The sequence below is a fragment of the Podarcis vaucheri genome (genome assembly GCF_965113315.1).
Source record: "Podarcis vaucheri genome assembly, chromosome: 2".
Taxonomy (NCBI): Eukaryota; Metazoa; Chordata; class Lepidosauria; order Squamata; family Lacertidae; genus Podarcis; species Podarcis vaucheri.
The window spans coordinates 51,712,162-51,728,814 of NC_138760.1; positions in this window are offsets into that span (position 1 = coordinate 51,712,162).

Here is a 16,653-nt window from a genome sequence, read left to right on the forward strand (position 1 = left end):
GCATAAAGATAATCATTATCCTCTTCCTAGTCACTATCCACTCCCAACAATGTTTTTAGATCTCAGGACTCCTCAAGTCTCCACCTCCTGCAAAGGAGTTGGCTGAGTTGAAGGAACTATTATAGGAGATGCAGTTAGTTCCTTTGATTTTGGAAGGAAGAGGGGAGAAATAAGATGAATTCCCTGGATTAGAATGGCTACTTTAAAAGTTATGGCTACTTTAAAGGCTTTTTTGGCTCATATTTAAAATAAGGCGCAAAGTATATGTTGTGTTAAATGTGTGATCACATTGTATATATTTGAGGGGGACTAGATCCAGTCTCTAAGTGGGGAGGGGATTAGTTCTTTCCTTTGCACCATGCTGCCAGTTAAATTGTCTCTTGGAAACTGCTAGTTGCCCTTGGCACCAATTGGAATGTCTCTCCCGCAGCAAGTAACAATTGTTGTGGGTTGGGTCATCAGGACTGTGCTGCAATGGAAAGGGCTAATCACTAACCAACTTTTTTGGCAATCAGACTCTTTTGGCTGCACTGTATGTAACCAAGATTGCATTGGTTGCACCTATGTTGGGAGACACTCTCAGTCACTCTCAATACGATTGATCATAGTATCATTCTAGATAAACTGTCTGAGTTGTAGCTGTTGGGCTGGGCAGTACTACCACTTGCATGGTTAACTCCAGAATATATTGCTGGGAGCATACTGTTCTGTTCTGTTCTGTTGGATCTACACTATGAATCCCAAAGGATTATCTCCCATGCTGTTTAATATGTGCATGAAACTGCTGAGTGAGAGCATCTGAAGTTTGGGGGTATCTTATCACCAATATGCAGGTGACTATTCCTCCTTTATATCATAATCAGGTGAGGCAGCTGGCATGCTGAGCCAGTATCTGTCTGTGGCAATAGACTGGATGAGGGCAATAAACTGAAACACAATCCAGACAAGACATAAGCACATTTAGTAGGTGGTTACTTGACCTGGATACGTGGAGTTTAATTAGTTCTGAATGGAATCATACTTCCTGTAAAGCAGGCATGACTTGGCCCTCCAGATGTTTTGGGACTACAATTCCCTTTATCCCTGACCACTGGTCCTGTTAGCTATGGATGATGGGAGTTTTAGTCCCAAAACAGCTGGAGGGCCAAATTTGGCCATGCCTGCTGTAAAGGACCAAGGGTACTCCTGAATCTGTCATTGAAGGCACCCACTCAGTCACCTACTTAGCTGTCACATGGGAAGCAATCAAATCCTCCCCATCAGTCTCTCAACCAGGGATCCAAAACCCTACAGAACAATATCACAGTGGCATATAATTCATGCAAAAGCCATCAAATGGGGTGCTGCAAGTGCCCTCATCCCAATACCAAAGATACAAGCCTCTGATATGTCAGCTGCTGCAACTGGTCTTATAAAGTCTTTGGACTAGCCAGATCTGCCCACACAGCTTTTGGAGCTGCCTCCTCTAGCTACAGGTGTTACAAGTCAGTGGCTCAGCAGCAACAAAGAGCAGTTTCCCCAGTTCTGCAAGCAGCTACAGTGGTACCTCTAGTTACAAACTTAATTCGTTCCAGAGGCCTGTTCTTAACCTGAAACTGTTCTTAACTAGAGATGTTCTTTCGCTAATGGGGCCTCTTGCGGCCGCTGCACCACCGGTACCCGATTTCTGTTCTCATCCTGAGGCAAAGTTCTCAACTCGAGGTAACTCTTCCAGGTTAGCAAAGTTTGTGACCTGAAGTGTTTGTAACTCGAGGTACCACTGTACAACTTTAGATCCAGCCAGTAATAACTCACAGACATACAGAACTAGAATTTTAAAAGGCGTAAAAGACTCTCCTCTTGGTCTTGTCCTCCTTAGATATTGGCATCTTAATAATCATAATTGTCATATTTTAATCATCATTATCATCCTAACAACAGCAACAACCCTCTATTGCATGCACCATGGTCTTAAACCTAAACATTTTGTTTAGATTTAAGATTTTGATTAGATTTTGGTTTGCTAGAAAGATGCTCCTTGTGTGTTCTTTGTGTGTAAGTAAACCCAGCAAGAGCAAGGTGTGGAGCTTATTTTACCTTATTGTAATCTTCATGTTTGGATCAGGCAGAGTACTTTTTCTGCTGATTGTGAGAATTTAATGCTGATTTCCTCTGGAATTATGATTAGATTCATGCTGCACATTCTATAAGGTGGGGCCTTGTATGTCCTTGTGAAGGGTCACAAATACAAGCCCATAACCACATAGTTTCCATGTGAATAGAAGCGTGCTTTGCTTTACACCTGATGGGGTAAAGGTTTATATCATTAGCTTCAAAGTGTGAACTATTATCCTACCATTCTTTAGAAAACATTGGAGTGGTGTGCTCACAACAATTTACCCCAGGAAAAATTATTAGATTATTAAGGGATAAATATGTTTTAACAGAATTTTATTCTCTTTTTATTTTAGTGCATGTGCTATATAACTTGAACTGCAAATCCATTTCACTGTGTTGCTTTCATAGGAGGTTGAATGTGAAATTATAGTTGGTTGGTTTTCTCTCACTTCCTGTGTTCTAATTGTGTTTCTTGAAAAAGGCTGTGTACTGTTCATATGCAGATGATAATAAATTAAATAACTGTAGAATAAACTTCAGCTGATTTAACTTGAATTGGTACAAACTGACATTTTCATTATGCTATTATTCTTCCTTTGTCCCAGTTTTCCTAATGTGAGCATTGTGTTTAGAACTAATTTTCAAATATTTCACATTTCTTAATACTATTTGTCTGATTAATTAATGCATAATACATCCTGGAGACTAATTTGTTTATTCCTAGTGGACTCATTAGGAAGTGCTGTATGCATAAGAGATTAAATTTTAAGAGAGCTACCTTACAATGATTGAATCATACGTCTTTTTTCCTAAAGCCTGACAATAATGCAAGCTATGCTCCTTCCTTTGAGCATGGTGGGGGTGGTAGCATTACTTCATGCTTTTGAACTTCATGTTTTTGAACAATATTTTTATTTTTGTGAATTGTGGAGGGATACTGAAAAATGGAATTTCTAATATCTAATATATGTGTGATTTACTTGGTAATAGAATGACTGGATGTAGTTGATGCAGAGGAACTTATATTCAGCCAATTATAGCCTGCTCCCCTTCCCCAAGTTTGAGTAACTGTCTCATTGAACTGTAGAGTTGGAAGGGATCCCAGAGTCATCTAGTCCAACCCCTTGAAATGCAGAAATCTTAGATAACTCAGATGAATAATGGCAGAATGCTGCAGTATAAAGGCAAAATGTGTCTTTCTTTTAGATAGCAATTGAAGGGAAATGACTTTTATTTTATTTTAACCTATAAATAACATATGGTATTATTTCTCATTCTTTACCAATGTTGGGAATTTGGAATGGGGCATACTGTGGTGAACCCTTTTGGGTGCTTATCCCATTTTCTCTTTCACTGTTTTCCTGATTATACTCACACTCATTCTCTCTCACACACACCAAACCTCTATTTGGCATCAGGGAAAAGATGTATATTTAAAACAACAACACTTGCTGTAGGCTGGGGTTGAATTCTCTCTGAATGAGACCATGTGTAGTTTGGCAGTGCTCCTAGAGCCATACTACAGCTGCATTTTAAAGGTCCGGATGACCTCAATGGTTTAGACTGCCTATTACCAACTTTGATTGGTATGCCACCTACAACCATTCCTGAGCAGGTATAGCCTTGGCACAGTAGATGTATTGGTAGCCACATGATTAGACTACCATAATGTGCTGTATGTGCACATTAACTAACTACAGCTAATTAAAAGGCTTCTTTTAATTAGCTTCTGTACATCCAAGGTGAGTGCCTATCAAAAACTGAGTCCCATATTGGCTTTGGCTAAATTTAAACCCCACCAGTCTACTACCCTTAGTATTGCAAGATTGTCATGAGAGCACTTGGACTAAAATTGCCAACCAAAAGCTTTACTTTTCTGGTTTATAACCGCAAGAGTTATTAACACTGGGCTTCAGTAAAGCAAATAATTTAATTAGATAGTGCCTATATGATATTGAGCGACAGAATTATTTGGCCACGATAAGGAAATTTTGTCCATGGTATAGTTATTTTCCACCTAGTCATTTTGAGATATTGGCACCCCATTTGCAAAATTTAACAATTCCAAATACAGGCGTGCTTTCACTTTCACAAGTGCTTTCACACAGCACACAACTGCTCGTGTCACAGCTGTCCAATCGCCACCATTAGCTCTCCTGATTCTGCTGTTGCAGCCAATAGACAGCTGCCCTTGTCGCAGCAAGCAGGAGCATGATTGGTGGCCGCTGGTGGCAATCAGGCGGTTTCTGCGACACGAGCAGAAACCACCTATCAGCTACCCAATTGCCGCCAGCAGCTGCCAATCACGCTCCGGCTTGCTGTGACAAGGGCAGCTGTCTATTGGCTGTGGCAGTGGAATCGGGAGGGCTAATGGTGGCTATCAGGCAGTTGCGACATGAGTGGTTGTGTGCTGCGTTCTGGCAGGTGAGCGATTTTCGGTATTCCCCATCACCAACAACAATCAAGTGGCCAATTGCCACTTAGTCTCGGGCTCGCGCCAAAAGCCCATTTGCCCACCGCCCCCTCAGCACTACGCGTGTATAAGATGACCCTAAATTTTGAACCTCATTTTGGGGTCAAAAAAGCTCGTCTTATACACTGAAAAATACGGTGGTTTCTGATAAATTTTACAACTACAAGACCTAGTGGCAATTGTTTCCAAACAAATGAATGCGCTCTTGCCTTTATTCCAAGGCACGCTGATATTCATAGCTTCGGGAGCCCAACAGCTCGTTATGTAATGTATATCTATCCTTAGCGTATTGCATGCCATTCTTCTTTAAGCCTGCTTGCAAAGCTGGATTTCCAAACAAGTGTCCTTCCAACAGAACGAGAGGTGGATTTGTGCATGCTTGTGCACTTTACATAATAGATATTGCAAAAGTAATAATCGGCCTTACTATTAGAAGGATTATTTTTCAATCAATTGTTACATAGTTCTTAAGACAGACTAACTCTATAGCCCTATAAAAGTCTATTTTTACTTGTACAGGCTCATGAAAAATGTTTAAATTTTAGAATCATTCTTTCATCCCTTGTAAAAAAAATTGACTACTGATGGGCATTAATAATAATAATAATAAAAAGCTAAGAAATTGTTCAGTATTACTGAAACATTATTACAGTGCTGTTGAAAGCAAATTTTCTGTAAGAGAATTTGCTGGTATTTCTTCTCACAGGATTTTAACTGTTTAAAGTCTAGTCATAGTTTATATTACATTACTAGTGAAATAGGCAAAGGCTTTGTCCCTTTACTTTAATTTCAGCTTGCACATCACTTTTAATTTCAGCAAGCATTTTATAGAGAAGAATCTTGTTTTTCTCCTACACGTAAAGTAGAGAAGATACTGGAGTAGATAGACTGACTGACAGACAGACAACGATACATGTGCTGGTTAGTCCATTTGGTGACTATATATCCCCAGGAATATATATTTGCACAGATAATGGAACAACTGAAGTTTTGTGGGTAGGGCTTGCAAGGGATTATGATGAGGTGAGTTGATTTGCTAGTGGTAATCACTCACATTGTTGTGGGATGATTAAACAGACAAAGGGAGATGCATCCCAAAAATTATGGGGTGGGGAACATGTGGCCCTCCACAACTCCCATAAATCCCTGACCTTTGGTCATGCTGGCTGGAGTGATAAGAATGCAAGTCCAACATCACAAGTTCTCCACACCTGTCCTCCTGTAACTACCTGGAGGTAGAAGCAATGGAATAACTAGAGCACTCCTGATCAAAATGGTGGCCCGTATAGTTCAGCATCCCTTTTTACACAGATCCTCCTGGACAACCCACAAAAAATTGCAAAGTGTTTCTTTCTGTTGCTTTCATCCTCAGTAACTGATATTCAGTGAAACATTGCTTCTTGTAGCTAGTTACTTAGCCATCCTTCCTACCATTTCAATAATTAACAATGAATTATGACATTCTTCCAGTTGCCCTGGATTCTTTAATATTCATAGTGGCAAATGCCAACTACTTCAAGAAGTTTTGGAAAACAAGCATCTGATCTGTATCTTTAAAATCTTAACAAATTCACATTTTTGTAACAGCAATCGTAACTAATTCTAAATCACCCTTGTGGTATAAAAACACATTTGATAGCACATATTGAGTTATGACAAACAGAGTGTAATACAACAAACATTTACTCAGTTAAGCACTCTCTGTCCAGACAGTGTTTCAAACACTTTAAAAATGAATTCACAAACATTTCTCATGTTCTATGGGTGCTTGAGGTTTGCAGGGGAAGTAGGCAATGTTGGTTGAACAGAGAGTATACAGGACCATGGACAGCTCCAAGGAGCCCTGATAAGATAAGTTGGTAGAGCAAGCAGAATGAGTGTAGTAGGCTGTAGCTCCCAAGTCGTTTACAGGAACCTTCAGTGGTGGCAGGCGTGTGTTCACATGCTGTGATTGATGTTTCTTCCTTCATACATAGGAAATCCATAAAATTTGCAGCATCCTTATGAGGGACATTTTGTTAACACATGCTCTGTGTTACTATGCCAGCTCACAGGAAGACCAGCAAAACAGGCAATGTCACAAAATAAAATTATTTTTTTCTTTTCTATTTTAGTGTTATGTATTGTGAGCTCCTAGTAGTAAATTATTTGGTGGTTGCTGCTTGTGCTTTCTTAAAAAAATGTTCTAGGCTTAATTTTTGTTCCCAGTGAACATTCAAAATTTAATAGATAAGAAATGCATTTGGGATCAGAGGGGGGGCTCCTTTCATATCCCAGTTTTGCGAATGTGCCTTTTTGCGTGGTGTTCTGTTTGTCATTGTTGTGCTCCACAAGGACGGCATCTGTTGATGAGCTAGTTTCTTAAGAAGTATTCCAATGATAAAACAATACTCTGTTAAAAAAAATTCTCTTTAATGACAATAACATGTTTTGAATGTTATCCTTAGTAATTGTTTTGCTGTAAGACCAATGCTGCATATTTTCTAACTATAGATGTTATTTTTTTATTTTTCAAGCTAAGGGATTATTGTTTTGCTGTTGATAAGGTGAATATAGTTAAATTACACTCAACTGTGAATGTTGTAAGCATTTTAGGGTGAACATCAGAGTATCTACCCATTTGTATCTATAAATAATTAGAAATCAAAAGTAAATATTAAGTCAATCTGTAAGGAAAGGTAATAAAAGGTGACGAAATATAATAGAAAATCATAAGGCAAAATGGATGAGGCCATTCACTCTTAACACCTACTTTTGTGAAGAATAAGATGGTGGCTTTCCTTAGGGGCAGAAGCAACACTGGCTTGGTTTAACATTTGAACAAGATCTATAGCAAGAAAAGCAGTTATTTAATTAAAGTGTGTAGCATTTTTGTTGTATTTGTCAAACGTTGCATCAAAGAAAAAAAGTATTATTCATGCTTATAATGTAGCCTGACATTTATTAGTCATCTTGGCCATCAAACAGAAAGCTCTTTATGTTCAGTTCTATGAAGAGAGTTCTCCCTTAACCCAAGATCACACATTCGTGAACCTGTTTTCTGTGGCGATGATGCTGATTGTTAAGTACAGCAGCATCTGTCAGTTCTGTCACAAATATATTGTTATTGTCTCAGAAAAAGGAACGCCAAATGTGCATGCACATTTAAGAAATTCTTTTCAATACATCCTAGCCTTTCAAATTGTGTGTGCGTGTGTGTGTGGAGGGGGGGGCATGCTATGAATCAAGAACACAAGGTGAAGGACAGAGTGAGCCACTGAGCCATGCATCCTGCTGATGCTTCACTGAGAACAGATGGTATTCTGAAACAGTCCATTTGTGATCATTCCATAATAAAGATTAAAGTTGCATATTCCCTACCAGAGGTGCTTTCCCTAATCTGCTAATTTAGGGAGAAAGTCCTTAGTCTTCCTCTTTCTAGAATTTATCTTCAGTTGTTGCATTTTGATTAGTCTTTCTATTCAGTAAAGGTATGTATATATAATCTATCTGTGAAAATATTTCAGCTACATGTCTGTTTCTAGGATGTTTGAGGATGATAATTAGAAAATGCACCCAAGGCATTTCTCTCCATAAAGCTGTCCTTGTGAGCTAGAGAGAACAGGTAAGGGTGTGGGTGTTAGAGCAAGGTGACAGCTGGGACTGAGAGCTGAATGCACAGCAGGAAGGCAGATGTAAGTTAATTTTGTTCTTGTCATGAGTTGGCAACAAACTGTTATTTCCATTGACAATAATGGATCTAATTGGTATCATGACAGGCTGTGTGATGGCAGTCAAGCACACAAGATGGTTACTGAGAACAAATAAAAACAGACATTTTGCACCTGCATAGGGCAATGAGCTCACTCTCTTTTTAGGTTAATGTGGTGGCACTTTTGCCACTTTTTCCAGCTGCAGTTTTAGATGCACTTTTACTCCTATGATCCATTTTCACCTAATCTCCCACAGAACAGTTGGGTTGGTCTAATCCACCTGGTGCTTTCCTGTGACTAATTGAATTTTATGAGAGTCACATAAAAAGCACAGAGAGTAACAGTGTTGGGCCCAACTACAAGGCTGCAGACAATAGCTATGATGCAGTGTTTGTTTATTCTCCGTCTATCATACTTTGGCTCAGGAACTGATCCTATTTTTTGTACTGTTCAGGAGCAGCAATTCTGTCATTATCGGGGGGGGGCAAAAATAGACACAAGTTTGTATTTGCATAATGTAGGCACTCCTCAGTGACTGAATGAGGACATTTGGGTGCAAATGTCTTCTGCCTCCATGAGCTTATTACTGGTAGTTATACAGGTTTCAGATTAGCAGTTATTTGAACCTGCACCAGTGGGCGGTGAAACTGTGATTCAGTGGTTCAACTCCTGGCATCTGCAGAGGGGGTGAAAGTTGGAGATACTCCTATCTGATATGCCAGAGAGACACTGCCAGTAAATGTAGACGATACTGAGTTAAACACATCACTAGGCTGACTTGGTATAGTGCAGCTTCCTATGTTCCTAATTATTATCTTGTATGCACTTCCCTATATATTCCATTAGTCCAATCTGAAGAATTGGGCAACTGATAGTAAAATGTACCAGTTGCTTGAAGGCAGCATTGTGCCACAAATACTGTACGCTGTCTTTGTAGGAAGAGCAAGGATTTTCTCTGACATTGTGGATTCTTAATCAGAAGGTGTAAAAGTGTGTATGATATTTTATTTTACCTGATAAACAATTTGTTCATCCTTTACCATGACTTCCTGACAAGAAAGAAATACTGTTTTACAGGAGCGGCCCCCCCCACTAAGCTTTTGATACAACTCCTCCTTTTCTGGAATCAAAATGACTAACTTAAGCTCAGACACATACTTTAACTAGATAAAATTTAGTGTTGTAAAACATTCAAAAATGTCAAAGCATGGCAAAGCGAGTTCATCAGTTACAAAAAGCTATTATAAATGCTCCTCTGCATGTCCTGTTGAGTCAACCTGACAAATATATGGTATTATTAACAGAGCTTTTTAAGTAATAGGTGTGTCAATTAATGATCACAGATGCCTTGATAGGAGTTGGGCAACAATATGGCCATTTAGATTTCTTCGGCCTCAAACAGTGTGATAAAAACAAAAGATCATATTTGGTATCTATGGATTGGATTAAAATAATCATCTATAGTAGCAGGAGCCAGCAGTACTCAACATCCTGCTAGTGCAATGGGGCTTTCTACTATCTCTTCCCAAATTGACTGAGTGGGAGTTGGGAGAACCCACAGAACAACATAGGAAGGAGGAGAGAGGCAAGTGTTTCATCTGATAAGCATCCTTAGTACACCTGGGTGCAGCTCATCAGGCCCAGAGATTTGAATTTATTTAAAGTGGCCCTTTTCCTATCTTGGGCTGCGGCCCCCTCCTTGCATCATTTCTTTTGTTGTCAACAGGTTGGGCACTGCTTTCCTACAGAGACAAAGTAGGTATTGAGCAATTCTGCCTTCTGCCTATCACCCAGTAGCATTTATCTGCACTCAGGACCGACTACTTTTTTTTTCTTCCTTCTCCTTCAAACTTAGCCCAAAAAACTTTTTTAAATTGTATTTAACCTGCCTTGCAAGCCTAAGTTCATTCTGAGCTTTCGCCTACCTGACCTTCTTCCTGCAACTGTTTGCTAGTTGTATATACTCCTCCTTTGTGATTTCCTTTTTCTTCCATTTGTTATACATGCCCTTAAATCTCAGCTCATCTGTCAGCTCCTTATGCAGTCACACCAGTTTCTTTAGATGCCTCCCACTTTTATTTCTTGTAGGAATTGTCTGCATTTGTGCTTTCAATATTTCACCTTCAAGAAACTCCCATCCAACTTGGACTCCCTTCTCTTATTTCTAATGATGGAATCTCACCCACCAGCTCCTTAAGCTTTTTGAAATTCTTGAATTCCAGAAGAAAAGTGCACATCTGAATACAATGTATGGTTGTGTAATTTATACTGGTGCAGGAATCAAAGATACCAAATCTCCATTTCTGTAAACTTTTAGTCATAATTTTGTTCTCTGGCTTTTAATTTAAAATTCACATTCAGTGATTGTAGCCATGCAACAACAAGCACTGATGGGGAGCCGAGCATCTTGAGGATTATGTTGGCAAACACTGTTAAATTGAGTTTGTCATCTTGGTGTGATTGTATCAGAATTATGTTTGCTCTTAAATGTATTCCCATCAACATGCAATGAAACTTTAAGTATCATAATATCCTGTGTGTGTAATTCCTACAGGAACGTGTTTTGTGCCTCTGCTGATCAGCAGAGCCTTTACTGATCTAAAAGTGAGATGAGAATATGCCTTTGGAAATGGACAGGTAGTCCGATTGATTCCTGGGTTAATTTAAATGATATAAAAAGGGGCATCAAAGGATTAGTCAAAAACCTTTTTTAATATCCTTAGGATTTCATTCAGTGCTATAATTTTTAATCCATAGAAGGATTCAGACAGAATACTCATGTGGTGAAAACTGAAGCAGAAATTGTAAGAGAGAGTGCATAGAAAGAAAAATTATCAAGAGTTTATATCGAGGGACAAGCCAAACCAAATGAAGATGTGAAGTAGTCCAAGAGTGAGGCACTACCATAAATAGATTCTAGTGTGATGTTTAGCATTGTTTCCAAATGTGTTTCTGCCGTGTGGCCTGTGGATCATGAATTTATATACTATTGATTTATTTCAGTAGCTTTCTCTCCTGCCTTTCTACATCAAAGCGTATTTAAGGTGACTCAAAATAAAACAGCTACAATTCATAAAATAAAAATTACAAATGCTATGCAACAATAAAACAGTAAAAGCAGCTGTTAAAACATAATGGGAAGGCCAAATTAGGACAAGACTCCCCGGAATAAAATAATCTTCGCCACCTGCCAAAATGTGGGTAGCGACAGAGTCAAGTAGTGCTTCTCCTTAGGCAAGCTGTTCCACAATCTGGCATCACAACTGAGAAGGTAACCATGCTGAATCTCAGCCAGTAAGAGGAAGGTATCCATAACAGAGAGGAGTTCTAGGTATGTTTGCTAGATATGATGTTTCCAAAGGCAATTAGCTTAAGATGCAACCAAGTAGAAATAAAGCATAGAGCAAAGCCAGAAACTTGAACTGAGCTCTGAAATAAACTCAAAACCAGTACAGGTGGTTAAAGATCATAGTTATATGATCCAATCTTCTGGTCTTTGCCATAACTCTGGCAACCACATTCTGGATCAAACTGAAATTCCCATGCTCTCTTCAAGGACAGCCCCAAATGGAGTGTATTATAATAATCTAACCTGGAAGTAACTAGATGCTGGGTTTGGCTTGTCAAGGTAAGAATGCAGGTGCAATAGCAGTTAAGGTGATTAAATGGCACCAATCTGGGTCACCAATCACACTTGAGCATCCAGTAGAACTGCTGAACCCAGGAGCCCCCTTAAGCTGCAAACTTGCTTCTTCAGTGGGAGTTTCCCTGTATCATCAGGTCCTCAAGGAAATACACCCCTGTCTGGTCCTGATTGAGATTCAGTTTTTATACCCTTATCCAATCCCAAACAGCCCTAAACACTTACATATCTCCTACGTAACTCTTCCATAGTGCTCCAATATATCGCTGTGGGGGTATAAAGATTCCCCCCTCAGGTATTTCATCAAATGTTTAAAAAATGAATGGAAAAGTTATTTGCAGCCCCACTGGCTCTGCTTTTTACATAACTTTTGCATTGGCTCTTGTTAGTGCCACAATCAAATGTTTGTAGCATTCCCAGATCAGGAACACACAATGGACAGGAGAAGAGAAACATACTATTCTATTTGTAATCTGCAGTGATGGGGGGCAGGGACGCAAAATTAACTGTAAACCAGATTGAAATGTGAAGTGAAAATGCTAGTTGCAAGACAAGATCTGAAATACTTTATCTATCCATTAAGCCAATATTATACACAATATTACATAACACAGTGGTACCACGGGTTAAGTACTTAATTCATTCCGGAGGTCGTTCTTAACCTGAAACTGTTCTTAACCTGAATCACCACTTTAGTTAATGGGGCCTCCTGCTGTCGCTGCGCCGCTGGAGCACAATTTCTGTTCTCATCCTGAAGCAAAGTTCTTAACCCGAGGTACTATTTCTGGGTTAGCGAAGTCTGTAACCTGAAGCGTATGTAACCCGAGGTACCACTGTATTAGGAATATTTATCTAATTTGAAATAGTTTTTTTGGCTTGTGGTATGACTGCAGCACATTGTGATACAAATGTGTGATGCAAATTACAAATGACTACATTTTAACACTTGGGAAAGAAAGATTTTAAATTCCCAGAGCTTCCACTTTAGCAGACCGCTGGCAAACATCACCAATAATAAATTCCATGGAATAACAACTATATAATTTAGATTATGCAGACATCTTGAAAATAGCCAACTTTAAATGTAATGATGGATGTATGCAACTGTAGGCGAGTTTGGTATCCAAAACGAAAGTTACTTTCTGGAAGCTTTCAGCTCCATTCATCATAAGTAAGAAACATAACCCTGCAGTTGCCTGATACCCATGATGAGTAGTGCTGGACAAGCTTCCTTCTGTACTGCTTATAAATTCCCATATCTCTCAAATTTGTAAGTCCCTGCATTACAGAAATCAGATTCAGAGTGTGCATCTCCCAAATTCTGGAGATCAAACCCAGCAGTCTCCTTGACCCACCCTCTGTCAACTGTATTTGGCAACAACACCAAAGCAAGATGGATGGATGCAATTCAGTGTTTGAAGGTCTTGATCACAGGCAGTTGTAAAGCTGCTGATGAAGAAAAGTTTTAGCCCAGCAGGATTCTTCAATAACCCAGCTACAATCTAGCTCAGGGGTCTGCAACCTTTAAGACAAAAAGAGCCACTTGGACCCGTTTCCGAAGGAAAAAAAACCTGGGAGCCGCAAAACCATTGCGACATTTAAAACAAATATAACACTGCATATATTGTTTCTTACCTTAATGCTATATATACAGGATCGTAATGCACGCACCGCCCCCATGCGACGTCACAGCCAGTACAGCGCCTGCCACAGTGGGGAGTGTTGGGGCACACAATGAACCTCCTCCCATCGCTAGTATCCGCCCCAGAGCCGCGGCAAAGGTGTAAAAGAGCCACATGCGGCTCCGGAGCCGCGGGTTGCAGACCCCTGATCTAGCTCATAATAAGGGGACAGATACAGTTTTGGCAAGTTGTGGTTTTAGTAGTAATGTTAAAAGGTCTGTCTGTGGGTTTTTTTAATGCCTGAAGGCAAGAAAATAGCCAGGCATTTGTTAATGAATACTGATCAAAGACATAACGTAGTCTCCATTCACAACTCCCACCTGAATCCTAGCAGGTGTATTCTGGACCAATTGCAATTTCCCATTTTTGAAAGTATCCCAGTGTTGTTGTGGTGGTTGACAATAATGTTGATGGCATCATCAGTTGATCTGTATGTCACTTTTCCATGGGAAACAATGTCTAAAGTAGTTCATGCATCAGACTAGAACAACTGAATAAAATAAAACATTTAAAGAAAACTTATTAACAATTACAAGACAAACCGGCAACATTTAAATAGTCATAGGAACAGCATATCAACAGGCCAATCAAAACATATAATGTTAATTCAATATAACACTAAGATTAAACAAACCAGTGCTTTTTTATAGGGGTACTCAAGGTACTGGCACCTTTTTTTCTTTTAAAAAAATGCAATGAAACAAACCATATTTCAAATCAGGAAGTGTCAAGTTTAAATGTCACCTCTGCCATGATGTCACTCTGGGCTTGCCCATACTTCCTCTTGTCCCACTGTTTCCAACAGGGGAAAACTGCTCTTTAGCGTTCATTCAGTGCAAATGGCAATTTAGGTTTTCCTTAGATTGCCATTTGTTCCAAACTATCTCTAAAGAGCAGTTTTTCCCTTGGAAAGGAGTGGGGCCTAGAAAGTGCAGATCAAGCAGAAAACCACTTAGACTCGTGCTTTCTAGGCACAGCAAAAGCAGAAGTGTGGATGAGACCTCTGTCTCAGCCTCAAACCACCACCACCACCCCCGCCACCACCGCCCCAGCTGCAATATGGGGGATAATAACACAGACTTGCTTTACAAATTTGTCATAAGGATTTCCACTAGATAATATGTGTGGCACATTTTGATCACCTGAAAATACTATACAAGTGTTAACTATTATTATTATTATTAGCGATGAAAAACAGTGGACAATGACAAAAAGTAGCAAAAATGATGGCTAAAATCCAATAGTGTCCATTAGAGAGCAGAAGGGAACACAGCTCCACCTTCCTCTCCTTTCCCCTTGGGGCTCCCAAAATCTGCTGGTAGTAGGGGTAGTTGTAGGGTGGTATGGGGATCCTCTGAAACAGCTTGGGACAAAAGATAGGAAGCAGGGGTGCATTTGCACACCATTATGTTTTTAATAAGACATATTGGGCAAAGTCTTATTCAAAGCTGTCCCCTAAACAAGACCACCACTGTCATTGGAATGGGCCAGCAGAGAAGCAGGGAACCAGGCCTTACAAAACTCACAGCAAAGTGCATAACTGGGGTGGGCGAATCAGTTTCCTTTGAGTCTAGTTCATTTTCTCATATGTTTACCCAACATTCTGTTGACTTGCAATGTGAGCCCATGGTTTGCTTGAAAGAGGTCCCATGTTCAGTTCTTGGCACTGCAGGGAGGGCTGGGAAAGCTCTGCTTGAAACCACAGAAAATCAATATAGGAATACAAAGCTAGTTGGACCCTTCAGTTTGATTTTTGTATAAGTTGGCTTCTTGCGTACTTTTCTGTTTTCTCACAGAGTTGTTTTGTGTAATATTGTGTTTAAAGTTTTTTTGTGGGTTTTTCATCTTGTTTTGCATGCATTCGCGAATATATGCATAACTGAGTGACCGTATTCCATTTCTCTTTCACTCTTAATCTTCTTAAGCATCCCACAGGACTTCTCTCTTGGTACTGAGAATGCAGTTTGGGCTGCATCCTGCTGCTTTGTCTCTGCAAGTGTTTTCCCATCATTATGCTCTGTACCTATCACAACAGTACCTTTTGTATCCATATTCCTCCTTACCTACCTGCCCCTCAACCTATGCATGCTGTCTGGTTTTTTTTCTTTTGATGTTTCTTTTTTATTTTATTTGGCTTTTTCTCCCATACTGCAGCACAGTTCACGGGACTCATTGGTACATCACCTTTTCCTTTCTGCTTTTTGTCTCCTCAAAGAAACATCACTTTGCATTTGAAAGCCTATGTTGCTTTGTCCAAACATGTTAGTGGTGAAATTATTCCCTTCCTAGCTGAACTGGATGTCCAGATGAGATGAGAAAGGATATACCCTTACATCTAAATAAGCGTGGTTTTATATGTAAGAGAGACACAAGCATATATATTTTTATATATTTTTTAAAAAAAAGATTGAAAACCCATATTTTTACAAGAGATGAGAACTGTTACTGCATTCAGAGAATTGCAAAAGCCAGCAGACAACAAAATTTTGATCGGTAAGCCTCAGTAAGCAGGGAATGTACTGCATAGTTTTGACAAGTAATTCATACAATTCAAATTCCTAAAGCAGCCCTAAATCTATCTTAGAGGTGATAAGAGCATGAATGACAGGCCAGGTCTGATCTTTCTAGGAAAGGGCACAGTTGGCATATTAGAGTTGTTTTTAAGCACACACACACACTCCTAACCACTGCAATCACCAGAGCATCGATAGTACTTCCACTGTGAACCCTTTGCTTCAAGAGACCTGCAACCCCATTCAAATCAGGCTGAGTACAACAGTTCCCTCAATCAATAGCCCTTCTATCTTGTTTGCATTAAGCTTCAGCTTGCTTACCCTAAGCCAATTCAACATTGCTATCAAACACCGATTCAAAATGTCCATAGAATGCCTGGGATCAAAAGGTGGAAATGCAAGATATTTCTGAGTATAATACACATACAAATATCCCAGCCCAAATCTCTTGATGATCTCTTCCAGTAGTTTCAAGTACAGTGGTACCTCGGGTTACAGACGCTTCAGGTTACAGACTCCGCTAACCCAGAAATAGTACCTCGGGTTAAGTACT